Here is a 27290-nt window from a genome sequence, read left to right as displayed (position 1 = left end):
CGTTTCTGCCATCTCTGGCAGTTGTTACAAATTGACCAAACGTAAATTTTTCTATGAAGTTCCCCTAGTTGCATGGTGACAGTCTCAAGTAATTTCTTCACACTAACCAAAATGCTTACTGCTTGCATGTGAAAGGAATTAACTTTCCTCCCCAGCAGGGGAGAAGAGTAAATGGAGAAATTGAGGCTAACTTTTAGTCATTGGATTAGTAGTACAGAGATTTGTTGCGTTCTTTACGGTACTTTACTGCCACCCTGCACTGTCAAAAATCAGAATCCCTAATAGTTTTTCACGGTAGAAACTGTCACCATAGTGATTTTGTGCAAAAAAAAAGTAAGCTTTGTATCATGAAAAGAATCAGTTTAGTGCTGAAGAATGAATCTGCTGTTTGGAAGTATACCTATTTTTGGAGGATACCTGTGTGTGTATATATATATCTCTAATAGTACATGTGAAGTTGATTAGCTGGATGTTGCAGATTTTTAATAATGGTAAAGCTGTTTGTGGGTGAAGTTCTTTTTCTTCAAAGTGTTTCTCTACCAAGGAATTCATGGTTTCACTTTGCTGGAATATGACGCCTGTAGCCTCTTAAGAAATGGATGAATGTGAGAAGGGACACAAACAAGTGCATTTCCTGACCTGCTAAAATGTGAGCTTTAAGCGAAGCATGTTGGTTTACTGACAGGCCAAGCTGAAGCTTTCATCTGGGATCTTGCACCTCCTTTACTCAGTTCAACTGTACAAACTCTGCAAGCTGTTTTTAAGTCTGGATAGGAAAGAGGTGGGACAAATTCCCATAGTTTTGATAAACTCAAAAAAAAGTGAAACACTGTCCTCTCTGATACAGTAGGAGACTAGTTTGGGAAATGGAAAACGAGCATTGGGCATTGGTAGGTGCAGAAGCCTCTGGTGTCTTATTTCATTTTTTAATACAACTTGTCTATTTTTGTGATGATTTTATCACTTGCCTCTTGAACACAGTAGTTCTCAGAGGACTAATCTTTCCTCCTACACTGCTGATGTAAGAATGTGCTGTATTTGATGATCAACAATAGTACACTCCAGAAAGTCTTTTAGGCCAGAAGTGCTTAAAGGAAATAGTTACAGTAGCAAATCAATACATTTTTTCATATTAGAGGAATATATGTTAGATAAATACACCACTACACAGCTTTTATTTAGTTTGCTTACCTGTATAACTAGTTGTTATGAAGCTCTGAAGTCTATTCAAAACATAGTTACAATATTAAAATTATTTAATTTTTAATTCTGTTAACGTTCATATTTGTATGCTGAAAGTAGATACGGTCTGGAGAATACCTCCTGGCTGATTGCTTTAAGCAGGAAGAACAGGAAAGCAGAAAGCCAGAATGCCATGTAACTCTAGCTTGGAGCGCTGTAACTTAGTTAATATGAGCAGAAATGCAACAAATGAAAATGAAATGGTATGATGAACAAGTGCAAATTATATATTCAGTTTCACAAGTTTTGGTAAAGGCAGTTTTTGACCAAGTCTGGATATATTTACAGCAGTGTGCAAGGCAATTTACCGAAGGAAAGAGGGCCGAGTTCAGAATCGGTCTAAGAGCAGTCTCGTCAGTCCAACAGCAACGAAATCAAGTTTGCTGAAAGGGGCTGCCACAACAAATTTTTAGGAGTCTGAGACTCCTAAAGACTCCTGAGACCAAAGACTGAAGTCAGGAACTGCTCATTAGATGGGCAGTGTCTTGAGAATAATTAGACACCTTGGCCTGGGACACGCATCAACCAGGTACATAGAGCAGCAGGCAGCTGGATGAACTGGCCAAGGGGGATGCTGAGCACAGATGCAGGCGGGCCATTTTTCATATTCCTTTTCAGGACTGGAGGTGGCATCATGGGCTATGGGGAGGAGAAGAGGCGTTTCGGTTGTGCAACACAGTGGTTAAATGTCTTCTACTGTGCTCCATTTTCCATGTTTGGAGCAGTGTCAATATTCTGCAAAAAGGCCCTTGGATCCAGGACTCTATCTCAAGTTATTGCTTGTGCTGTCTAGGCAAGTGGAGACTCTAGGCAAGTTTAAAATAAAACAAAGGGGGAGAGGGTGCACATAGCTATTTACACTGCAAAAAGTGCATGAGGGGGTGGAATTTGCAGATTTTAAGTGCTTAAGTTCTACCAATGTCCCATTTTCAATGTTAGTGATGTCCATGCCGATGTTTGAGATAGCACTGTAACTCTTAGGATGTAAATGGTGGCCTAAAGGAATAGGTTTCATAAAGCACAGGGAAATTGCTTTGCATATGTTCAGCAGAGTGGTATGTAACAGAAGTATTACTTTAGCAATTATGTACTTTCAATTTGAGATGGAGAAATGCCTAATATGTCACAGATCTTATTTGTAATAGTGGATGCTTGAAAATTCCATATGTACTGTTTTGGATCTTGTCATAAATATCTTTCTATTAATCTGTCATAGAAATGTTACAAGTTGAACTATACTGAATTCATAGTATTGTCAGTCTGAATTCTGTAAGTGGGTTGGATTAAAAATGGGTAGATTCTGGCTCTGTCTAAACATGAGAAAAAGGAGGGTGTGTAGTCCTCTTCTGAGGTATAAATTCTCTTAATTTAATTGAGCTTAATCAAGTGCCTCACTGTCAGACCTAGCTGCTCTCAGGTAAATGCTTCCTAATGTTGCCTTCATAGGATTTTATAGGAGGATAACATCAAAAAGCACAGGTTTTTACCATGGCAGCTTCACCTCTACTCTGTAGAACGTAAGTAATCGCACTGTTCACATCCATGACAAGTAATTGAATATGAAATCATGAGAGGTTCCAGTCACTATTGGTAAAATTGTCTTTCATGATTATGATAATGGCTCAAAGTTGTATTCTGTGGCAGTTAATGTTTCTGAAGTGGATAGCAAAATACTATTAAATGTGCATAGCAGGCTAAATTCTTGCTTAGAAAAGAAACAATCTAAAGGACAGTAAAATGGAACAAAATATCTTTATGTTGTTGGAGGATTATATTGTAATAATGCAATACACCAATGAGTGATACTCAAGTCCTATATTCCCGGTTAAGGTTAGATAAAGCAAGGCAACTGCTAAAACCCATAAAAATGGAAGAGAAACTATCTCTGATTTTTTTTACATATGTGCCAACAAATGAAGCAGAGAAGTGCTACTGTTAGTATCTGATTCTGCTGAAGTTTAGAACAGTGTCTTTTTTTATAGAGTAAATAAACACGGAAGATCCAGCCAGAGGATTTTCTTTGCTAAAAAAGTAAGAGGCACGAGAGAACAGATGTAGTCCAGAAAGGGAATTGGCTTGGAACTGATGTAAAGTAATAAGGACGATATGAAAGTCCAAAGAAAATCTTTCATTTTGAAAGAAAAAAGTATTACGAAGATTTCAAAGACCTAGAGTGCTACTGAACTAGGATCTGGTGAAAGAGTATTGTGAAATATTCAGCATTTGAAATGTTTTGTTCATATGGGAATTCATTTGAAATTGTTGTTGATTTTTATTATGCAGTTCATGTTAATGGATATTTGACTCTAAGGTTGATTATTAATGAAGGACAAATGAAATCTGTGCTTAATGTTATGCCATAGCATATCACCTTGAAACTTTTTTAATTGCAAAAGTGCAGTAGGGCCAGACTTGATCTTATTTTGATTGCAAGCTGTGAGATGCATAAAGTAGTGCTGGTGACAGGCCCAGGACAGCTTAATGATAATTCATGTTACCTTTGGAGAGCCTAAACAACTGCAGCTTTTCATCATCTCATATTATTTTAAGGTGGAAAAAGCTTTGGAAGGTGTGGTGGCAGGCCAGGCAATGCAACCTATGTGACTTTTTCTGTAACTAAACTATCTCTTGCAGTCTTACTAACTGGAGTGCTTTTTAACTATTTTATAAATGTTAAATGATTATCTTCTCTCCTCCTATGATCTTCAAATGGAAATTTGCTTCAGGATTAAAGGCCTGTTTGTGAAATATTTTAGAATGGCCCAGAAATGCTCATTGGAGTTGATCAGGAATTTTGTCATGTGTTTGTGGAGGGTGGAGTTCCTTCTTGTTTTTTCCTGGTAGAAAAACACTGACTTGTCAAAATTGGAGTTTTTCACTAAATATGAAATTTTAGATCAGATCTAGGAGTGGACTTTTGTCATCAGAACCAAAGACAAAAAGCCTTCTGTATTCCCTCCCCCTCCCAAAACACTGACCTCAATAGCTGTTGTCATGACCTAGCAGTCAGTATTGCACCTGTGCTTTCACAAGTGTTGTGCAAAATGGGATCCCAGGAGGCTCCAGAATGGCTGTCTGGCCATGTCGGTAGTAGCAGACTCATGCAGTAATGGAGACTGGAAGCAAACCTGTGGAGTGCAAGAGCAGTAGCTGAGGAGGACCTGACATCCACCATATGTGCTTTTCAGATTTTTTTTTTTTTCTTAGCAGTAGTCTGGTTCTACAGAAATGTATGTTTGCAGTTGGAGTGCCACACTGCCACACTGTGGTTATTTGGAAGATAGATGACAGGTGAAGAAACTCATCTGTGGAACCCTAAAACCAGAGTACAGGGCTCTGATCCTGGGTAATGTCTCACAGAGCTTAGGCAGGTTTGCATAAAGCCGATAGTCCTGCCGATACTCCCATAGGCATTTGTCTCTTCTCTTTAACTGTGTTATGTTCCATTGACTCCAGCACTCATCTCTGGAAAAATGTCATATTCTTATGAGTGGCATGCTTTGAAGTAAACAGAGGTTCTGTCAGGGGAACCAACCTGAATATTCAGTCATTTGCTTTTTGTGCTTGTTTTCAGAATGTTCCAAAGCAAAATGAAGTTCAATATCCTTTCTTTTTTTTGCCTTGGAGTTCAGGTGTAACCGGTATATTCAATATAATCTGATATTCATTAAATAAGGCTTTAAGCTCACTGTTCAAAAACATATCAGTCATTAGGGCTGAATGGATTCCCTTAGGGGACCCCCATAGCTCTCTTCCTCTCTAAAGTCTCTCTTGGGTCTCAGCTGTCTCTTCAGTCAAGGTGCTTGAGAGATTAAAAACTTACATTTAATCAATGAAATAAGCTGATAAGAATTTCTGTTTGTCAAGTACCTGTGGCCCAAAACAGGGTGTAGTCAACCTGTGGGAATTAAGCAGTGTGTAAATGGTGACCAACTCCAGGGGTGCCTGGAGGACATGCCCCATCTCTGATGGGTGCTAAGGCAGGCATGGCCCTGTCACTGCCACAGGCCTGTGTGGCCTGTGCTGCCCGATCCTTCCTGCTGTGGTGCAGTCAGCACGGAGACCACCCTCCGCACCCCTTGAGGGCGGATGTCCCTTGCTCCAGGGTCATGTTGTATAGGGTATGGGCCTTGGCCCTAGAAGGATGTTTTTCAGAGCGTGGCGAGGAGATGAGGAAGCCTGGTCGCATCTGGGCCAAAATAAAACAGAAGGAGCAGACTTTTGAAATGTACCCTGTAGTGAGGGCACTGTAATTAGTCTGGCTTTTGAATCTGGGAGGGGTTCTCTTGAGCGTGTCCTAACTGCTGCTTTATTTCATCAGCAGGGAAAGTACTTGAGCAATTATCAATCTATTTAAGCTTCTGTATCTCAAAACTGATTTCTTCAACTACAGCTCAGAAGTAGTGTAAAGCAAGTACAGACTGTTAAATTGTCGTATTATTTAGCTCTGTCTTACAGGGCCGAGGGATGCTAATCATATAAATTTCAAATCTTTTGAACACAGGCAATTTGCAGCTGGCTGTGGGCATAGAGAACAAAGGAAACGGGCAGGGTTATACAGTGGCTATAACAGGACTAGAAGGAGAAATCATGAGGCCTAATTCACTCTTCTCTGCTTCTAAACACATTTGCACATATTCTTTAATGGTATCAGGTCTCAATATGAGTCTTACAGGAATCGGGCAGATCAGTTTAAATGCTCAAGTTTGTGGAAACTTACATTTTTAATTAACAAATGAATCTTCCTTTCTGTGACAGGGGGATACCCCTGAAGCCTGTAGCTCTGATGGAGATTAAGCAGCCTGGGTGTAATTAAGATCATAGGGATCTTTTACAGTTAGAATTACATGTCGGTGTTTTCATATGGTGTCATCTTTTTCCTGTTTCTTGCTAGCAGCAGCACATATGTGATTTGACACTTTAACCATGTGCGTTGTTCACATTATATCGCATTAATAAGGTCAGCACACCTGAGGTAGAACTAGCTATTGCACAGCTTTTCCCCTCTCTTCTCTAGCATATGTCATAACTGAGGCTGCACAGGTCATTGTACTGATATCTCTGGGCTTTTCTCTGGCAGATGGTCGGGTTGCAAGTGTGAGGTCTCAATCTCGTGCCTTTTTTATTTTTTTTTTTCTTCCTTTGGTATATCTTTAATTCTGAAGAGTTTGTTAAATCAGAGTACAGCATTTATAATTTTCTCATTAAATCAATGGACAAGGTCATTATATGTTAAAAGGAGGAAATAACTAGTTCACACATGTTATCTTCACAGAAATATGAGCTGAGCAATTCTGCACTGACCTTTCACTATCATTCAAAATTAAATTCCGTATGCATTCTGCTACTGTATTCCATTCTGATGCTACTGTGTTGTTAGAATAGCTTTTGGAGGAAAATAACTATTCCTTCGTAGCTATTGGATTGTGTTTGCTTATCACGCTTTTTTGCCTGTATTTAACTACTTAATTAAATGTTCGTGTGATTTTTTTTTAACTGTATTGACATCAGGTAGCTGCTTATTGGAATAAAAACTACTATGGATTTTGCATGTATTGCTGTCTCCATAAATACAGGCCTTGATATGCTTAAGAGTAAAAATGGAAGGACTTGCGTCTTTACATAATGTAGAAAAGACATTAATATAGATTTTTAATCAAAAAATGAATTGTTCTGTCTCAGTGGCAGGAAGAGATTTCTGCAGGATGTAATTCAGAACACAGCATTGCTAAAAAGGTGCTGTAAAGATATAAACTTGGAGTACAGGTTTATTAGAAATTAAAATTGGAATAAATTAAGCATGGAGAAATGGAATAGTAACTGTGTTTTAGGGCCTCAGTTCTCACACCTATGAGTACGCTTAATCGTTTTATTGTAATGCTTTGTGCGGTAGATGACAAATACAAATCTCCAGAATATTTCCTTATTGGGGTTTGACCTGAACCCATCAGATGGAGGCATTTATCTTTGCTACAGGCAATGTTCTGTACTAGCTAACTTTTTATGAAAATGCATGGATATGATACAAAGAAAAATGGGTACTTCAAGGCAAGCCTTGTCTGTTTTTCTGTGTTCAGGACCTAGCACAGCTGGCTCTTAATCTTTACTATGGCCTTGGAAAGCATTAAAGCATAGACAGAAAGGTAAAGCAAGAGAGTTATTAGGAAAGTATTTTTTTTTAACGTTGGATTATTGCCTTTTGTAACCAAATTTGGAAACCCTTAAGTTTGTCATTTTACAAATTCTCTCCTAAGAGCAAGAATTATGTAAGAGTTTTAACTGTTTCCTGATGTAAGATTATGACCTAAATAGGTGTGTTGAAATTTCTAAGCTTTCTTTTGTAAATTTTCAATACTGAAGAGGGAAGAATTCTACTAAAATATAATTTTCTACTCATGAAAATGAAGTATTTAGGTCAGGGACTGTGAATAAATGGATGCTACTTTATTGAACCATCAGATTTTTTACTGGCTGAGGCCTGATCTGATGGATAAGATGTTTCATCTTAATGCAAGCTGTCTTACGAACTCACATTTGCACAAGAGGAGAATAAAACTTTTCCAAGGTTGAGGACAAAACATTAAACAGCAATTGCCAGAACGTTCAAAAGCTAAGGGTGCCTGTGCTGAGATGTAGGAGCTCATGTTCAGTCCGTTCTGTGCTGTACAAGATTAATGTCCTGATCCTCCTATTTATTAGTCTAGGGTATCTCCATATCTTTCGGATTTTGGCCGGAGAACTTTTCTAGTCTATTGCTGAAACTGGTCTATTCTCAGTCTTTCATGTGTTCTGACTAAAAATAATTTTCTTGAGCTAGTCAAGAATTTGGCTGTTTCAAATATAGACAGATAGGGTGACTTGCTAAACTAAAAAGAGCACAATGGAATAGTTTCAGTTTGAAGTTGAGTTCATCCCTTTGCTTTTAAGATAAGAAATTCCTGTACTGAGAAGGCAAATACAACTTCCACTTTAAGAAAGGACACTGGGAAAGGTCAAAACAATTTGAGAGATTTGTCCCTTCAAATAAGGCGAGTAGTTATGTTGTTTTAAAAAAGGAAATGAAATCTTCATTGTGGAGGACTTATTCATGTAAAACAGATTAAAATATGCATTCATAATATGTAAATATAGAGTCAATTAACATGAGGTTTTTTTAACAGTATAAATGACTGTAACCTGACAACGTCCTCTGGGACGACTTTGAAACTGAAATGCTTCTTCTCTATAGTCCCAGTTAGCAGAAATCAATAAACAGTAAACAAAGAGCAGTCTGTTGCCAAGTGAGCGGTGTCTGAATAGGACAGTTTAATTTTCAACAGATGAGCAGAATTTACCAGGAATAGATAGGCTCAAGAGTCCACGGAGCCCTATGCATTGCAGGGCCCATTCTAGCGGTCAACAGAAAGTATAACATTCAGGAAGAGGATTAAAATCTGTGCTTGTCTGGACTCGCTCCTGCCTGTTTTGCCTCTCATTTAGTCAGCTGCACTTGTGTAAAGTCAGAACAAGGTAGGTATAAAACCATGGAGACGTTTGCTCCCACTTTTAGTTTGATCTTCTCTTTGGCCTGTGAAAGTTTCCGTCAAAGGAAGACGGTCTGAGTCTGTCGGAGGAGGTAAAGAAAGTCTTGGTGTGCCCATCAGGACAAGCGGCAGCTTTGCCCTGCCAGTGGTTCTGCCGGGGGTCTGCAAAGGGGCAGGGAGACAAGAGGCCAAATCTTTACTAGCTCTTACCATTGCTGCAGTTCTCTCTAGACCTCATGATGTCAGGAATAATCAAGTTATAATAAAGAGGGAGCATATTAGTTATACATCACATCATACAGGTGGATGCCCCAGACTTTTTTCCTGAAGCAGCTGGAATAATTACTCTATTTTGTAACTAAATTATACACGTAATATAAGCATTTAAGTGCCCATGCTTTGCTCCAACTTTAGTATTTTAGCCTTACTGAATTCTCCATGTATGAGAACTGAATCTTTACCACACATATAGATCTATTATACAGCTGAGGCATTTGACCATTTTTACATGAAGTATGCTCATATACAACTTTCTGTTCATATGCAAAATGAAAATTAGAGATTATGATCCTTGAAATATTCATCACTGCATCTTTAATTGCATTAAATCAAGGTGCAAATGGCTTGCATCTTTCTGGCACTGCAGAAGTTGGCTCAACAAAGTATGAAACTCTTGAAGTAGATTGCTAAGGGTTTTGCGCATTTGCAATGTTCAGCATTTGAAAGCAGTTTCCGCTGAAAGTCTGTCTACTTAAAATTCAAGCACTCTGCAACTAAGGAACTCCAAAAAGAGGTAATGAACCATAAATTATTGCCGTTAGATATTTAATACTCAATCAGTATGTGCTCTCTCATGCATATCCCACTGGTATTGCATTTATTCTGACAGTGTGGTACTGGTTCAATTACTTTGCTCATTTACAATAAAAGATTAATGAAAAGAGGTATATTTTAGTTCACAGAGATTAATTGCATCCCTTACTTTCCTTACACTAGAAATATTCAACCCATAATCCTGATAGCTTTTTCGTCAACAAGTACATGGAAAATTAATAGACTTTCTTCTGCTGGAATCCTCAGTAGGTTTGCAGATACAAACATCCAGGGAAAAGCTGACTGAAAGTTGGCTTTCTGGTATGGAGGAATTAATTTACCTTTTCTCCCTCTCTCTTTCTCTTTCCTTCTGTTTTTAATCCCCTGTGATGACACTTTGAATTAGCCAGAATAAAATGCTTGTGCAGTAAGGGTTTGAAACCAGCACGCTTTTTGTCTGTAGTCCAACTAATACACGTTGTGTGTTCTCTACTGAGGTGCAGCCAAAGGCTGCTAGTCATTGTGATGGTGGATAGACATGTCAAGCGCTTCCTAGGGTGTTACTGCCTTATAAATTTAACAGCTTTTGTATTTGCAGAGTATATGCTAAGGTTACTAATAAAGATCTATTGCTAATCTTGCTATGAATTTATTTTATATTTGTTTTAAGTCATGAAGAACTAGGTTTTCACATGGTTAATGACTGAACAACCTTTTAGGCATTTTAGTTTTGAGTTGTTATTCCACTGTGTGAAGATGACAGGAAAAAAAAAATCAACAGAAAGGCTCCTTATGTGTATTGTTGACATGTGAGTGGAGGGAACAATGTCTTATACTGCTTTATTTTGTAGGAGTTTTGTCTAGCTTAACAAGTAAACTAATCTAAGAAAAAGGCAATAAAAGGACAGTAATTACAATATCGGGATAAAACTAACCAGTGGCAGTGGGCTTATAAAAATATGAAGCTAGAGGCATACAAGCAGTAAAAACTTAATGCAGATTTTGAGTGCTTGATAATTTGCAGCTGGAGTTGGCTTTGGCTTTGCCTCTGCAGCCCATTTGTGACCTCTGGAGTCCCAGTACAGCCAGGCAGATCTCAGGCTGTGGCTTTGGGTTCAGCTTAGATCAGCATCTAGAAGCTCGGAATTTATCCTGCCTTTCCAGACCTGTTGAGCCTACAAAACCAGAAGGGAAATCTGATGAAAATAATATTTCTGGTAATATTTTGACAGTTCTGGTTCTGTTCCTTCTGGGAACTATTAGTGAAAAAAATCACATTTCAATATTTTAGACCTTACATGCTTGCTTTGGGCATAAAAATAGCTTTCATCTGAAAGCTTTGAGTATGTGTCTGGTAGATGCACTTATTTTACCTAACTTGTTTGCATCTCCGTGATCACACAGTTAAAGCTGTTAGAACTAGCTTTGAAAATGCATCCTGGATAGTCTTCCCCAAATCTACTGTAAAATATGTAACAGCTATCTTAAACTTTATATGCAGCTCAACCTAAAAATGCAGTTTTAAGTGTTAGGATTTTTTTCTATCTACTATTTTCCATCTCATTAAGGACTAATGCCTCATTATGAATTCAGGGTGAGTCTTGCTGACTTTGAAAGCAGAATGAAAACTGAACTGCCTTATGCCTAGGTGGTACAATTTACAGGCAGTTCAGACTAAGGTAAATGGAGAAGCTTGACTTCAGGGGGCGTCTCCAGGTCCTCTGTGGTCGTTATGTCAGCCAGATTTCTCTTGTGGGCTAAACAAAGACTTGGATAAAATATTCAGGCTTGATTGCTCGTATCTGAATACTGAAGACTTTAGAGGCCTATTTAATCCATCTACCTGTGTCTTTTTCTTCAAGTCACTTTTTATCTCAGTAGAATTGCACTTATAAGGGATTCTGAGCTCCAAGCTTGAGAAAGATGTATATGATATATATAAACCATCTGCACAAATTTTGAAGAACTTTGGACAGTACTGCTTAACGTACTAAGCTCTCACTGTATAATGCTGTTATTCATTTTACTCGTATTAGGTTTTGGATCTTGGAAATGGTTTCACTGGGCAAAATTGTGCTTCTCTGGCAGCTCTTCGGGATAAACCAAATTTATCTCTTAACTTGTTTTTAGTTAGTATTTGCTGGTAGCTACCTCTGATTTAAAAAACCCCGCAGTCAAACACTATTGCTATGTATCCTTTTCTGTATGAAAATTGCATTCTGATATTTTAAATCTGAATAATTTAGGCTATTTTATTTCTCTCTGCCTCATTTCTTTGAATGCTGGATTATTCTATATTTGATTTCTGATCTTTCTACTAGTGAGTTTTTAATTTAATAATACAATAATGTACTTTAGAGCTGCCTATAATTACTTGAAAGATATAACTTCTTTTTGTGTAATTATATGCCTGTAATTAAAAAGATCAGGAATATATATCTCCAATGAATAATACTCCTGATAATAGAAAACTTGTGTAGTTTTTAATAGAAAACAACTTGTTATTTGCTTTTATTTAATTCTGTGCAAATTGACACGTAACTATTTTCCTCCCATAGAATTGTACCGTATGTCTTATTCTTTTCAAGATACATGGTGCAAGAGGCTAAACCAGAAATTGTTGCATTTGTGTTCAAGTCAAAAATAGTAAAGCTCCTTAGCCCTGTGGGCACCTGAGCTGCATAGGTAGCTCAAGTTCTAACCTTAAAATCTTTGGAAAAAGGTGAAACCATAGATGTTTATTTTGTTTCACTCTCCTTAGTATCTGTCCATAGTCCTGTGAGTAAGATTGTTAAACGGGTGGGTTTAAACACCCCGTGGCAGAGACCAGAACTGAGCTTTGGTATTGCTGATGTAGGGTGAGGTTTTGGCTACCGAGTCCTGTGTGACAGCAGATGCTGCGGGAAGGAAAGGGGTTTGTGATAGTTTTTTTTGACATTTCTCATTTTCTTGAAAAAAGTTTTGGAAATGGTCTTCTGCCTCTTGGCCTGTAGGACAATCTGAGGAAAATACTCCGATCAAACTTTCTTTTTGTGGGCTTCTACGGGATCAACCAGTGATGAGATTACCCACAGCAATATCCTTTCAGTGAAGTTCAGTTCATTCAGCTGTCACTGCTCCGGCTGTGCTGTACGGTGCACACAGCGGTGTGGCTGCAGTGCTTACATGGCATATTGATCTCAGGTCAGTGTCTGTTACGCTTCCATTTTTGTTCTACTGGATCTTTCTCAATCTCATTGCCCAGATTATTATTAAAATTCAGGATGAATATTTGTAAACTTATGCCTGTTTCATACCACGGAAGGACTTGATGTTGGTCTACAACTCCAAAATGAAATTTGTTCACAGAAAGTGCTGCTGAGACCACTTTATTGCAGTTCAGTAATGCTTCTCTGCACTTGTACAGAGCTCCATCTCTGTGTACCCCGGGTTCTGATCCCATTCGTTTAAAGGATGAGAGCAAAGAACTTGAGGGGAAGGGGATTCTTTTTTGGCATGCAATTGCATTCAGCAGTCCTCATGTCACTTCCCTTGCACCTTTTCTGCCTCATCTTGGGGAACGCATCTAATGTGTCTAATGTTTTAAATCTCTGAGCATCTCTTCCAAAAAAAACAAAAAACACCGTAATGTAAAACTATTATTCCTTCATACTTAATCCTAACTAACCCTTAATCTAAAATTCAGAGCAAATAGTTTTATACAAGGCTTGTTGACTAAATCGGAGCATTTCTTTAAAGTTTGCTCTTTCTATTGCAGTTGGTGCAGGACCTACCGGGGGGAAAAGAGGAACATTGGTCTCTTCTTCTGCTTAGCTGAAATAAGATCTGTGGTGACTTTGCTTCTAGGACCTAATCCAAAGCTCAAGGAAATCAACAAACTTTCCCTTCACTTCAGAAAGCTTTGAGTCCGGTTCATAGTGGATGATTACACTTTTTATTTTAATATATACACACATATGTTTGTGTGTATACATATAGAGGATCAGCTTGTTTAATTAAAAATTAGGTTATACAGATACTGATTCTTTATCTTGGCACTAACACAAACAAAAACAAGGGAAAGAGACAAATAATGATGAATTTGGGGGGGGGGGGGACAGAATCTGACACCATATTTTAAATCAAGCAAGTAAAAAGCAATATGGGTTAAGAAACATGACCTGATCTAAATTCTTCCAGTGACTTACACTGCTGTCTCAGACTGTATAGGCTTGTGTAATCTTTCTCTTTTGAGGGGGGGAAGAAAATCATACTATTTCTTAACAGTGCAATCAAATATCCAGTGCAACTGCTCTCCTTTGAGAAGGTAAGATGGGATTCATTTTAGTCATTTTACTACTTAACTAAACCTTACTGGAGCTTAGTGTTTTGAATAGCCTTGTTTATTAATGTAGTATTTTAAGAAAGAGCAACTCTATTAAAGACTGCTTGTTAGAAGTAAAAGGTAGAAAACCATCCCTGTGAATTAAGAACCACCCTTGAATACAAATATTAATGTTTTCTCAGAACCATCATCCTTTAACAACAGTTTCTCCCTGGAGCCAAACAGAGAAGGTAGAAGAAAAAAGCTGCTTGAACGTATCCATATTGAATATATTCTGATATTCTTCTGACTCAATCAGCTACTCATTTTTCTCCCTTCCTATCTTGATACTGCTTAACTCCATTACAATACAAGAACTATTTAAGTTTATAGAAGGATTTGTATGATTGAGTGAACTGAATTGGATGCTCAGGAAATTGGATGCTCAGGAAATTCCCTCTGCCTCTATATACCGTGAGTCAGCAGGGAATGACAGTCAGCTTGAGTTCTTAAGCCTAAAATTACTTATGCATTATGAATTATATGGGGAGGAAAAAAGGCTTAGGAGCATAAAACTCAATGTAGATGAAGTTTAGGTGTTTTGAGCAAAACGATATTGCATGGCTTTTATTCGCCTCTACCTGGAGTTCTCAGTTACTGTAGATTGTTTTTCGTTTATAGGAGTTTTTCAGGTTTTTTCTAAGAACTGAAAGTGCTTTCAGGCTTGCTCAGAAAAACAAAAAAACTAAGTTTAAATGCATGAGAAGTTTGTTTCTAGAGCTTGTTTTAATTGCAGATATTAGTGATAAGAGATAGGTGGTATTCTGCGAGCTTGTTTTGATCCATTGGACATGCTCTGAGAATGAGTCATGCTAATTGAATCATATTCTTCAGAGTCCAGCTCCTTCATAAATGCTTTTCTTCATTTTTCCTACTGTCCTTATCCTCTCACTTATAAAGTCTATTTGAGTTTTGTCTCTGGATATGTGCTTATGGGATGCTTAGTAATAAAGAGTTCCTTTGTGCGTGACTGCGAGATGAACAGTGAGCTTCCTAGAACTCAGTGATCTCCAGAGCGGTATGGGATTCTTAGTCACATCACCCAGTAAATGTAGTGGACTAAAAGTCAGTCAATAATGAAAGATATATGGAGTGTTTCATACAGCACAGATTCCCTCATTGGTGATTTGGCAGCCAGTGCTATAGTTTTTTTATAGTAAAATTGATTAGTATTCAGAAGATTCATAGATGTACAAGTCTCATCATTAAATTGATTCCCTTTTGCATGTTTGCAAGGCCAATACATTTGAACCTTTCTATCTTCAGAGATTTTCTTGTGTTCAATTTCTTCTTTCTGAAGCAAAAGATGGAGTTTCATAACCTGAACAGTCTATATCAAAAACGCTACTGGCAAAACAACATCTACTGAAATTGGGGTATTACACTCCATTTTGTGCATTGCCTGTTAATGGTGAAGCTGTGGGGAAAAAGCTAACAAGGCAGAAAAAACATCTGTGAGCGACGTTTGTATTGGTTGAGATAGGCTACATTAAAACATCACCAAATAAGTTTTTGTTGGCAATTAGCTTGTAAAGTATGCTATGAAAGAAGGAGGAAGATTAGGGATCATTTCTGCCTTTTAGCACAAATCATTTCGTATTCAACAGTCAATTTGATCAAGTGAACAAAGCTCAAGAGTTTTTATTAACTGAACTTTCTGGAAAAAAAAAATTGAGTTCATACAGTTGGGATATTTTGTTCACTATAGTAGCAACTCTATTTGTGGTATATATTTGATGTCATCAGGAGATGTCATTAGTTATGTCTAATGAGCTACTTTTCCTTCCTACAAGTACTGCAGTAGCATCCTTAAAGAACTTGTTTAGAAACTGTTACTGAAGGAGAAAGAGGCAGGTGGTTTATTCATCCTTCATGATGAAGTTAGGATAGTATGTTTTAAAGGATAACAATATCACTGGTGATGCATGGCTCTGTTAAATGAAGGATCGGAAGCCTTCAGAGTACTGCTGTGATTCCAATCAAGTATCCAAGATTTATGACTAATCTTAACAATAGCTGGTACACTTCCTAAATTCCAACTTTACTATTAGAAAGATGGACAAGAAACCAAGTTGAAAGAAAATTGCACAAATGCTATGTCAATAGTATTTACACCTTCACAAATGATGTGCTTCATAATAAAGAAATGCATCTCAGTTGGAGTCTTATGTTCTTGTGGTATGATGCAGCTGGTGCAATTCTGTTCAGTATGCCATGCAGCTGCCTCAAAACCACAGAGCCCAGGGTGGGGGGGGGGGGGTGGAGATTAAAAATAAACAGCTATATTAGACATGGGAAAGGGAGTTCAGTTGATGCATCTGAGGCAAGAGTGGCAAGTTTCAGTAAACGAACGTGGATCATCTTTTTCATCAGCCAGCTAGATTTATATAGCATGAGCTTTCTGCATTTTCTTTAAATCAAACATCCTCACAGATGAAAATGATCAAACTGGTATAAATTAATGCAACTTTGGCCTTTGAGACATCATAACTTGTTCATCAAAGGTGTGGTCCACAACGCTTGAATCCTTTTAAGCTGCAGGATTATAGAAACTAACTTTTGGACTTTAAAGTGATTGAGTAGATGTGCATGAATATATTTGGGAAGGAAATGGACACTGATAGTCTGTGCTGATGAAGCACGGGTTAGGACAGGTAGAAAAGAGGAGTGATGACTTCAAGGAGGCTTCCTCGTGTTACATGTCTACATTACTGTGTAGGCTTCCTCATTCTATAGGGGATTATATCGATTTGTTTCTTCCAGGAGTGGAAACACCAAAATACATAAAGACCCTGAAAGTAGTTCCTCAATTCTAGCACGCTTTACCCTGATACTGATCTTACTGTGTCAGTGCAAAGCACAAAAAATATGCTTGTGAAAGTAACTAATGCATCAATACCATCAGTAGTTCAATGGAAGTCAATGGTTTATTGTTGCAATAAAGAAAAGAAGGAAAAAAGGTGGTGGGAGGGCCTGCTTGTGTTTTACATGTTTCCCTTCTGCAGTTAAGACCAATGTTCTGCTGCAAAGCTGATTTGGATAAGTTATCTTTGAAAGAAGTATGGACTAAATGAAACGGTTTACTGTAAATCCACAGATTCTGTGACACCTGGTATTGTTGTAAGAGGTTCCAGTGGGTGAGCAGGCCAGGAAAGTAAAATTCTCGGGGCTGCTTTTTGTTTCATCTTTGACAGAACATTTTTTTATTTAATATCAGACTTTTAAATACGCATCAGGTCTTTGCACTTAGTCCCATTCCACAGGATTGCTCTCCGTTTATTTTCTTCTCCTCCCTCCCCTCCCCCCCCCACTGAATATTTTGTTGATTGATCTTGTCATCACCTAAGTATGGAAGGGAGAAGATTATAGAAGGTTTCTCATTTCTTCCTCCAGAGATCTGCACTGTGCCTTCTACTCCTTGAGATGACTCTCACAGAAAAAAGACACAATTTGGCAAAGTAAAACCCACGTTCATTTGCTTTGATGCAACTTTGAGGAGGAGTTAACTGCCAAAGATTCAAGGAAAGGGTCCTATATGGGGGAGGAGAAGAAACTCTCAGGAGACAGTGTCTTCCTAGAGAAGCAAAAAATTTAAACCGGAAAGTTGGATCACTGGTGTGGAATGGATGGTGTGCTTCTGAAAAAGTGCATCAATAGGACCTAGCAGCCAGATTCAGACCCAGAGAGAAGCAAAAAAACTGTGGAAGCTAATGACATTATTGACAAACTTATCAAATGTATTTTGGAAAAAGACCTGGTGTGAATACAGCTGAAATGACCAATTGGTGCATTTGTAATCCTTGAACCTGTCAGTTTTGTCCTCTTCCAAGCACTCTAGTGATTTGTGTTCTCTGAATTGTTTTTCTTTGTAATCTCTGTCTCACTATAGGGTTCTCTATTCAGAATGGAAAATGAAAGAGAGGAAAAAGAAAACTGAACAATTTCACAAGAAATTTATTGCAGATAGCAATTTAGAAGACTCATTATCCCAGCGTGAGGAAAATACAGTAGGATCCTAAGACAACCAATATAATACAAATGCAGCAAATATATTCAGTGATTGAATGTACAATATCATGTTTTTTGTGTTCAGATAAATAAAGATCCTAACTCATTTTGCTGTAATAGACTGTATTAAGTAAATATTAAGTCATAACTGCTAATTAGTATCCAGCTATTGAAAAAGCAGCAAATATAGTGCACATAGACACAGGAGATTAGTTCAAACTGGTTGAAATTCTTAAGTTGCTGCTGTTAGTAATGTATGAGCAGAAGCCTGAGTAGCAAAAAGGTGAAAAATGCTTGTAAGAATTTTCCATGCAAGTCTAGTTACAAAAGGAAAATAATCTGCTGGGTTGGTGGAGAAGGACAGTTTTAAAGTTTCGGTATTTTTAAGACTGGAGCAGACAAACTATAAAGAGGTAGGTGGTTTCAGCATGGTCAGTTCTATTTGCACTGCTTGCTTACGATTGCAGTGGTTTTAACACAGGCTGTTTTCTGAAGGATTCTTCCTCTTCTCCCCACTAAACCTTTTTTGAAATGCAAAGACATTCTTATAAATTGAGTCAAAAGAGCTGGTCAAAACCCAGTAAAAACAGCAATTTTATTGAAAGTATTCTGACTGGCTATAAAAATCAATAATACTTCAGACACTGCATTTAGATATATGTTCATGTCTGTGGTGTATCTCAGCTTCAGCTTTTGACTCCGTAGGAGGTATGTGCTTTGGAGGTGAAAGTCATGTGATAAACTCTGGTGTCATGAAACAAATTGTATTTATCCAACCAGCTTTGACAGTCTAACCTTTGCCCATGATTGCAGGAGCAGTGATTTTAATTTGTAAGGGGGAAGTGATATGAGTAAGGGTGTGGGAGAGGCCCCAGGTGAGGCTGCTTGGGGCTGTTAAGGCCTGTTGGTGCACTGAGGGCCCTGACAATAGCTGAATTAAAAATACCAGTTTTGCATGTAAACCTGTTTCTTCCCTCTTAGTTCTATTCTAGAAGCATTTAAAGCTTATTCCTTGCTGATTCTTGTACAGCACAACTTTGGATATAAAATACTCAGGTCCTAGAACAAAAGCTTAGCAGCTTTGCTTGGTTTTATTTTCTGTAGCAGAATAAGCACGTGTAGGGGCAATGGCAGGCTGGAGCCTGGGAATGCTTCAGAGAGCTAGTGGCTGCTTTGCCTCCAGCTGGGCATTAACCAGAAGTTCTGGCTCTGGCCTGGATTTTATGCCACATTAGAATTTGGACTTTCCAGAGTTTTTATGGTTAAACCCAAATGTTGCACGCTTTTCTCAAAGATCAGTAAATTCAGTTTTGCCCAGGAAGCCAAGTAGTGAGTTATGTCACTACCTGTTCTGTTCTTTGGTAAAATGTTCTCAAAAAAAAAAAAAACCCTGTTCTGTTGTGTAATGTACTGAACGACATATTAAAAAGAGCTCATATCCCTCCTTGTGCTTTTTGTGTATTCTAATTTCAACTAGTCTTGAGATACGAAATCAGTAAATAACTTCCTGTTAATCATGTATTCATTTCAACCATTACATAAGTTTTTCCTGTTACAATTGCATCTTTTGTAGAGTTATTTTTCCCTCCCTTGCCCCTAAGCCAGCTCTGGCACCAGCTGTCCTTCATGCAACTTTGCTGCCTCTTAAATTTACCTTTTTTACCTTGGGGGTTCTCTAGCAAGCACAGTAAATCTCTTCATCTGTGGGTTCCATGACTCACTGTACTGCAACTAGGCATGCACAGTATTCCTTTTCTGAAGCCTTTCTTATTACTTGGCCATGCTAATAGCGCAAAAACATGGACATTTACTGCCTCCTAAGGCAGGGGGGACTGCCTAGGTATCTAATTTTAGGCTTCTGGTGAACAATGGGGTATAAAAGCTGTTGCTGTTCACTCAAGGATTTTACCTTGGTTCTTTTAGAAGCTATATCCATGTAACTGTTTTCTTAAACTTGCTTTTTGACTGACCTTTTTCAGTCTGTGAATGGCCTGGAGTGGATATGAATGGATGTGATAGCAACCCAGAGAGCAGAAACATAGAAATGCAGTCTGACGTCATGTACTACTGCTCTGAATAATTTAAAACTGACAAGGTAGACAAAAAGAGTATGTTCTTATTCAGTAATGGATGGTCTTAATCCTTCTTCTGTCTAGACAAGATGTGTTCTCATAATTAGTTATGTTAACTACTTGCCAGAGCCACTTATTTCCATCCAAAGACCCTGCTAACCTTTACTATTGCAATACATTGTTAGAGAGAATTCCTGGAATGCATTTGCTCTTGTGCTGCCAACGCATTCAAGAGAAGTCATTGAACGCTTCTGTGCCTCTCTCTACCCATTCACAAAACTAGTGTCCATAGAAAATGTTATCCAGTGCTGACACTATTTTATGTGAATATATTTTTTATAAACTCATTGAGATGACTTTTTATGTGAATGGAGCTGTGTGGAGTTGCATCCAAGAGACCAGCTCTCTTCTCTCCTATCCAAATGCAAAGTTAGGCTTTTTGGATGAGATTTTAAAGAAGCCTTGTGTTTCAGGAGGAAAAAATACAGTGCATACTGCAGCGCACCAGGCTTGCTAGGTCCGTTTCCTGAAACCACAGTGCATGTTAAGTAAATGAAGAAAACTCATAACTTGTACCAAGTCAGGTGCTTCAGCATGCATATTGGACCTCTATGTGTATAACACAAACGTTGGGGAAAACTTGCTGTTGTTGTTGTACCCTTGCAAAATTGAGCACCCAATTTTCACTGAATTTCCACATAATGACGACTTCAATAATTTACTAAATTTAATTAAAACACTTTCCAGGTAATCTTTGGACATTATCCCTTTAATTATGAAAGACATCTGTTATTAATAGCCTCGGAGACTGCCTTATTTGCTTTAAAATGTGGATGCATGTACAATTAAACTTTTGCCATGTTTCACTGTATTCTGGATAGGATCAGTGACCATTATGTGTCACAAGGCTTATAGGACTGTGATAATGAAGCAAATTTGTGCTGAAAACCTATACTTCAAGGGAGTATTAAAGGTCATTAATTTCATTAGCTGAATGTATCTTTTTAACATAACCTTAAATCTTGTAGCAGCATGGAAGAGTATTGTAACACTGCAGCATGGACCAATGTGTTTAATAACTGTGACTTCATAGCAAATAAACATTTTCACATGATTAGTCTAATAGTATGCTAAGACAGGATTTTCTTTCAAACCTTAGCATTTTCTCTTTTGCATATTGCTTAACTGCATGTAGCTGTGACACGTTATATATTCCACATCATTAGGAACTAGCAGAGTCTTAAGAAATGTCGTTGCTTGGTGCAGAGCAAGAGAAGCCAGGAGTTATTCAGAACAGGCTCAAAGCACAAGCAGAATATGCTGCAGTGAAGGATGGGAGACAGTATTTGCTCATGTATGAAGAGGCTGGAGTTGGCTGCTTCCACCTCAGCTCTTCTGCTGCTGCTTCTCCCAGCATTGGCTGTTTCCTTCACCACAGTTATGAATTAGAAAAATTCATTCTTCTTGGGCTGCTGCTCTGATTGTACATCTGTCTTCCAAACTCTTTTCCTCTAACTCTCTGAAGGAAGAGGAGGCCATAGCTCTTGCGACTTCTTTCTTTGGGAGCTGGGAAAGATGATGCACTGTGTAAGGAGGAGAGAAAAAAGCTATTTCTTTTGCAGAGGTTTGGGGAGGGGGGTGGACAATTGTAGGACAGAAAGCAAGTTGAATGGAGAGGAGAGGAGTTCAAAATCCCCAGGGAATGGGGGGAAAGGAGGGGAATTTGAGGAGAAAAGTAGGCTGAGGAAGAACAGGAAAAACCCTGCTTCAATCCCCTGACTTCTCCTGTTCCTGTCTTTACTTCACCCTCTAAAATCCTGTTAAACTCCCCTCTTCCATTCTCCTTCCATTCCCAAATGTCATTCTAATTTTTTCAGGAAAGTGTTGTTTTGCTTTTTCACCTGCAGGACTCTAGGCAGAAAAATGAAAATTTTGTTTAAAACTCTAGTAAGCCTTGAGCTGACTCTATCCCAATTCTGCATGAGATGGTTTAAAAAAAAATAAAAAAAAAGCTTCTCAGAGTCCTGATGGAGGGCAGAAGGATCCTTCCAGGGCAAAGGAACAGACAGGCTGACATGGCTGAAACTGCTGGCAGCCAGGATCTGAGAAAGGGTCAGTCCTCTTTACGAAGACCTGATAAGGTACATAAAATCCTGTTTTCCCTCTACACTGAACTATATCTTAAATATTTCTGCTGGAGTATTAAGGCAGTCTTCTCCTTATACCAATAGCAGGGGCCATTTATACTGGTTGGGCTGGCCGATGACATGCAGTTCCTTCCTGTTTGGGTCAGTTTTAACCATCTCCCTGATCACTATTTCAAGATTGTGCAAGTTCTGCCCTTGGTGACCTTCTCCTGGGCGCTGTTTCCCTCCCCCCCCCCCCACCCCCCAAGTTTAGTTGACTCACTTCCACGCTGGTACAACAGGCATGTAATCACATTGCAGTTGTAAGACCCCCAACCCCATACGTTTTGCTGCCGTGTCTGGCTGTCCACCTACCAGACTGTAACATATCCAAGTTGCAGCAGTGTGGCAGTTGGCCCTCCCTCAGGATGTTGTCTCCATGTTTAGGCAGTTGTCTGTTAGGCTTTGATCATCTGAAGTGTTTCATGGCAGTGGTGAAGGATAGTAACAAACCACTCTGGAAGACGAGGCGGTGGTGTCTGCTCCAAAAGGCACTGGGGCCCTAGCTTCAGGCCTGTGCTGTGTATGTGCTGACGTTTGCTTCGGCATCCAACTGAAACTAGTATTGCCAAAATAAGTAAATAATACTAGAATTTAAGCCAAGTCAATCTCCTAGAGGTTTTATGGCCTCGGCTAGATAAACATTTCTATTACTTCACCACCATTCCAAAAAGGTTCATTTTTCTAAAATAACATGCAGTTGGTAGTATTAAATGCTGTTATTAAGGACTGAAAATGGTCAAACATCCGTTCTTTGGCAACGTGCTATGTTGTAACCCCATTTTCCTGACTCTGTTTTTGCTCTTCTTTAATGCAAATAAGATTAGTGTGTTGTCTGCCTTCGATTTAAGAGATCTAAAACCAGCTATGTAGCTACCGGTATTTATTAGGATTTGCCGTCTTCATTTTTTCCATTAATAATTGATCCTTATCTATGTTAAGAGTTGGGGGGGGTCACCCTGCTGAAGTCATAGCAGATTAGTTGGAACATAATGTAATGCATATCTTAAAATGATAGCATAGTGCAAAGGATTAGTGCTTTGCTTGTTAGTCAGAGAGCTCTACTGTATCCCCTTAATCAGAGTTACTAAAATTGTACATCTCCAAGTAAACATACTGAATATTAACCCATTACTTTTCTAAAATTCCCTAATTTCTTTCTGCATTTAAAAAAGTAATTTGAGTAAAGATTTAATAATTGTAATGATCATAAAATCACTCATCATAAAATTGGTTTGGGTAATGTTCACTATAAACCTCATTCCAAAGCTCTCATTTGTCTGGGCTGGTACTTTCCTTTACAGTCCAGATTAAGATTACTGTTCACCCAGGACTTGCTTGGCCTTATCACTGTATACTTATATCTCTAACTGATCATTCTCTCTGCTAGCTTGGCTGTTTGGTGCAATGTGTTTCCATAGGTGTCCCTTTGCTCTTTTACATAGTCATTATTATTTCTTAATAGGCAAAAGATACCTTAGGAAAGTTGGGGAGCCTGGAGGTTGTAGCTGTTCCTGAAGCAGGATAAAGTTTTTTGTGATTGGGGATGGTGTGGGGGAAAGGGGGGGAATTTAAAGCAGGATTCCGAATTTGAGCAAAAAAACTTTCAAATAATGGCAATACGTTTTCCCATATAAAAATGTAAAACTACTATCTTTCTGTCCCAAGAGAATAAGTGAGCAACTTTGATTAGTGAAACTGCAGCATATATTATTTTCCTGAGCATGCTGATTGCTAGCCGCTCTCTGCATTTGTTCTACATGCAGCTCGGCATCAGTTATGGAGAGGGCAGAGAGCTTGACACACAAGTAAAAATGCAGTAAGTGGAAGCCAAAATTGCAATCCGTGAGGGAAGACTTCATACAAAACTAGAATGCTAACTGCTGATGATGACTCACTGTTCTGAAATTCAGCTTTCTTCCCTAATTGTTACTACATGGCATAAAATGTTTTGTCTAAATATTGTCTCCTGCATGAGCACGGTCTGTACTTCAGTACTTTTTCCTTGAGCTGAATTGTTTACCAGCCTTTGGTTTTATTTTTTTCCTGCTCTTCCCCCAAAAGCCATATCTGGCTGAATTTGTCTGCTGTTGCTCAAAATGCATCTTCCCTGATTTACAGCCAAGAGAAATCCTCAACCAGAAAGCAATTGTTGTTAATTAGTATTACAATGCCTTAAAGACAAGAGTTGTCTTTTAATTGTGCAAAGTTGATTTTATTTTAATGTCCTTGCAGACTGCTTTCTCAATGAAGTTTAGTAATGTTAATGACAGTGAAGTCATTTGCAATTACTGAGATACAGCTTTGGTTAAGACAAGCTTACAGGAGAATTGAGTTAGAAACTAGTGATCCTCTCCTTACTTAGTAGCTGCTTTTAGTAATGTAATTTAGTTGGACTGTGTATATATGAGACACTTCTGAGTGGTAGGTTCAGACGTTTAACTAAAATCAATCATCTCAATGTTCTGACATGGAATATACTTGGGTGTCTGAAATCTTGAGCGAGGTTCTCTGCTAGCGTTAACTTTGACCTTATTGGACACAGGAAATTTATCCTAGTTATACCCTTTCCAAAGCAACTTTCAACGATCATTTTCAAAAGAATTACTCCTGAAAATCCTGATGTGTTTTGGGGTAGGAACCGAACCCTAGAAGAGGTTAGAAGAGGGATCATGCACCACCTGCCTCCTTGTGTTTTCTCAATGTATTATTTTTTTGCAAGAACATAACAGCAGTTCCATTACAATGTTTCCAGTTCCAGAATTTTGTGCTGAGTAAACGGCCTTTTTTATGTGGGGGAAAAAAGTTAGTTTAAAACACAATGCGGCATATGCTGTATTGGATTACTATTTTTTAAATGCATGAACCTTTTCCAACTGCAGAAAGAAAGGATCGATTCTTCAGAGCACTGTAGATATTTTAAAATAACATCCTATTACCTTGGTGGAAAATGCTAGAAGTAATGTCTGTATTCATTATGGTGGGGGACCAAATAAAAACCGCTGAAAGAGAGAGAGAGAGGTGTTGGCAACTTCAATGCAAGGTGTTGCTAACATCCTACCCATGATTACACTGTTTTCCCTATGATGTTGAAATTAAAACAATGTGTAGTTGCATAGTATCTTGCTGACTTGCTAATTACTTTGTGTCTTCATTGAAGTGTTACTTATTAGATCCTGCTTTTGGTCTTTTCAGTATTATCTATTTAAACAAACCATCCTAAATATAAATCTTTGTTTAGAGACTGAAGTAGAAGTGGGCTGGATTAGTTATTAAGACTTAGCTATTGCACCATATTCCTGCAGCTGGCCAGATGTCTATTTATTAAACATGCATTATATGATGAATGACTTATCATTGGTTTCTGGATGTTGCGGTTGCTCTCTGTCTAATCCCAACTCACTAGTACTTAGGCTAGCACTGCGAGGGTATGTTTTTAGCCATGGTGTCATGTGAGATAGCAGATTAAACAGTGATATTTGTGTGAAAAGTTAAAAGGCTTATGCCATTTTAGAGGAATTTAATTTTTTGGCTGTTTCTGACCTGTGTTCTGTGATAGTGACCTTGTTCTTCAGTTTGAGGAATTGAAAGATTGTCATTAGTGGTACTTCCAGAGGTTTGGGTTTTATGGGTATCGCTCAAATACTAAAAGTTAATATAGTACCTGAAGTGTCATTAGCCTCTTCTCTAGCAATGCTTTGGATTTTACTCTTGCTCAATGCTCGCTTGCTTTTAGAAGTCTGTTTCCTGTCTGTTTCCTCTCACCACTGGGGAAGGCGCGAGGGCTGCTTCTTGGACTTGAGCAGCATTTGGTACTTCCTAGCTTAACAGTAACTTAGTTCTTAGTGATACGTACTTAAAAATTAGCAATACCAGCTACTCTGAGACCAGCATATATTCTTCCTTCTTTCCTGTTATAATCTGAGAAGCCAAATAAAATGGCTGTGTTTCAAGGGCATTATCATTAGAGGAATACTGTGTAATTTAGTGTTCTTTGTCAAATGTCGTTAGATGTCAAGGCAGCTTATATTGATGATAATTTAGTCAATTAACAGAGACTTTCATGTTGTAGCAGTTTGACATCCACTAAGCAGTAGTAAACATATTGCAATTTGAAACCTATTTTTTTCTGTTAAGGTTCTGTACAGTTTTCTTCAGAATTAACTGAAATATAGAGAAAAATGAAAAGATGAATCAAGGGTAATCCTCAAAAGTACTCATATAGCTATATTTAATAGCTTGTATGAGTCTCTTCTTGCACGTAAATTTACTACTGAATTCAGCATTGATTCTGAAGCCATAAAGCTGTATATGGCCCAGACTCTGGAGCCTGTGCTCCTGCTGGTAAATTTGAGGACTTCTGGTGAGGTTGGTGTAATCCATACTGGAGCAAGGTGCTCATAGTTAGGCCTAGATGGCATTGAACAGCCATCCCAAGAAGGCATGTGACTGATGCTGCTTAATTTTGTACCCTGTATATATGCTTGCTCCAGAAGCCTGTCTTGTTTGCAGAGTCTTGGGAAAGGTAAAGATGCTACGTTGTATCTCAGAAAATAAATGGTAGATTTGCTTGTGTATGTGTTTGGGGGGGGGGGGGGGAAGGGGTTTTATGTAGGGTTTGGAGCACAGTGCACTGATGTCTTTCTACAGTTTAGTAGCGTTTTACATTGTATACGTCAGAATGAACCAGTATTTTTCGTAGACCATCCTGCTGCTGCTATTAAAAAACAAACAAACCAAAAAATGCCACCCTGTGTTGTCACTGAATGCTTTGCTGATACCAGATAATATCGACTGGCTACCTTGGCATTAATTCCTGCAACCTGTAACAGATATTTATAGGATGGAGCCCTAAAGCAGGAAAAGCAAACCCTGGACACTGGAGGACAGGTCATGCAAAGTGGCAAGAGGTTACTGGATATTAAAACAAAAATGGATGGGTTCTTAGGAGGGGAAAAAAGTCCAAAAGCTGAAGGCCTTTAATGATTTTTAAAAAGTAACGTGAAGAGATTTCAAGGTTATTGCGAGATGACTATCTCTCTCAAGCATCCTGACATAGTATTGTTATGCTTTTTCTTTGAAT

General features: G+C 38.4%; 1 long non-coding RNA gene across 2 annotated transcripts in view; it reads right to left on the bottom strand.

Moving 5' to 3' along the window:
* Window positions 1-17882: 17882 nt before the first annotated feature.
* Window positions 17883-27290, bottom strand: part of LOC104140849 (uncharacterized) — a 34651-nt gene continuing 25243 nt past the window's right edge. For both annotated transcript variants that reach the window (XR_011143255.1, XR_693402.2), the window contains exons 3-4: window positions 22523-22766; window positions 17883-21604 (exon numbers count right to left, since the gene is read on the bottom strand). This is a non-coding gene — a long non-coding RNA (uncharacterized lncRNA). The remainder of the gene's footprint in view (window positions 21605-22522; window positions 22767-27290) is intronic.

Source organism: Struthio camelus, chromosome 10 (genome assembly GCF_040807025.1).
Source record: "Struthio camelus isolate bStrCam1 chromosome 10, bStrCam1.hap1, whole genome shotgun sequence".
Classification (NCBI taxonomy): domain Eukaryota; kingdom Metazoa; phylum Chordata; class Aves; order Struthioniformes; family Struthionidae; genus Struthio; species Struthio camelus.
This window is presented reverse-complemented; position numbering and strand designations above follow the sequence as displayed.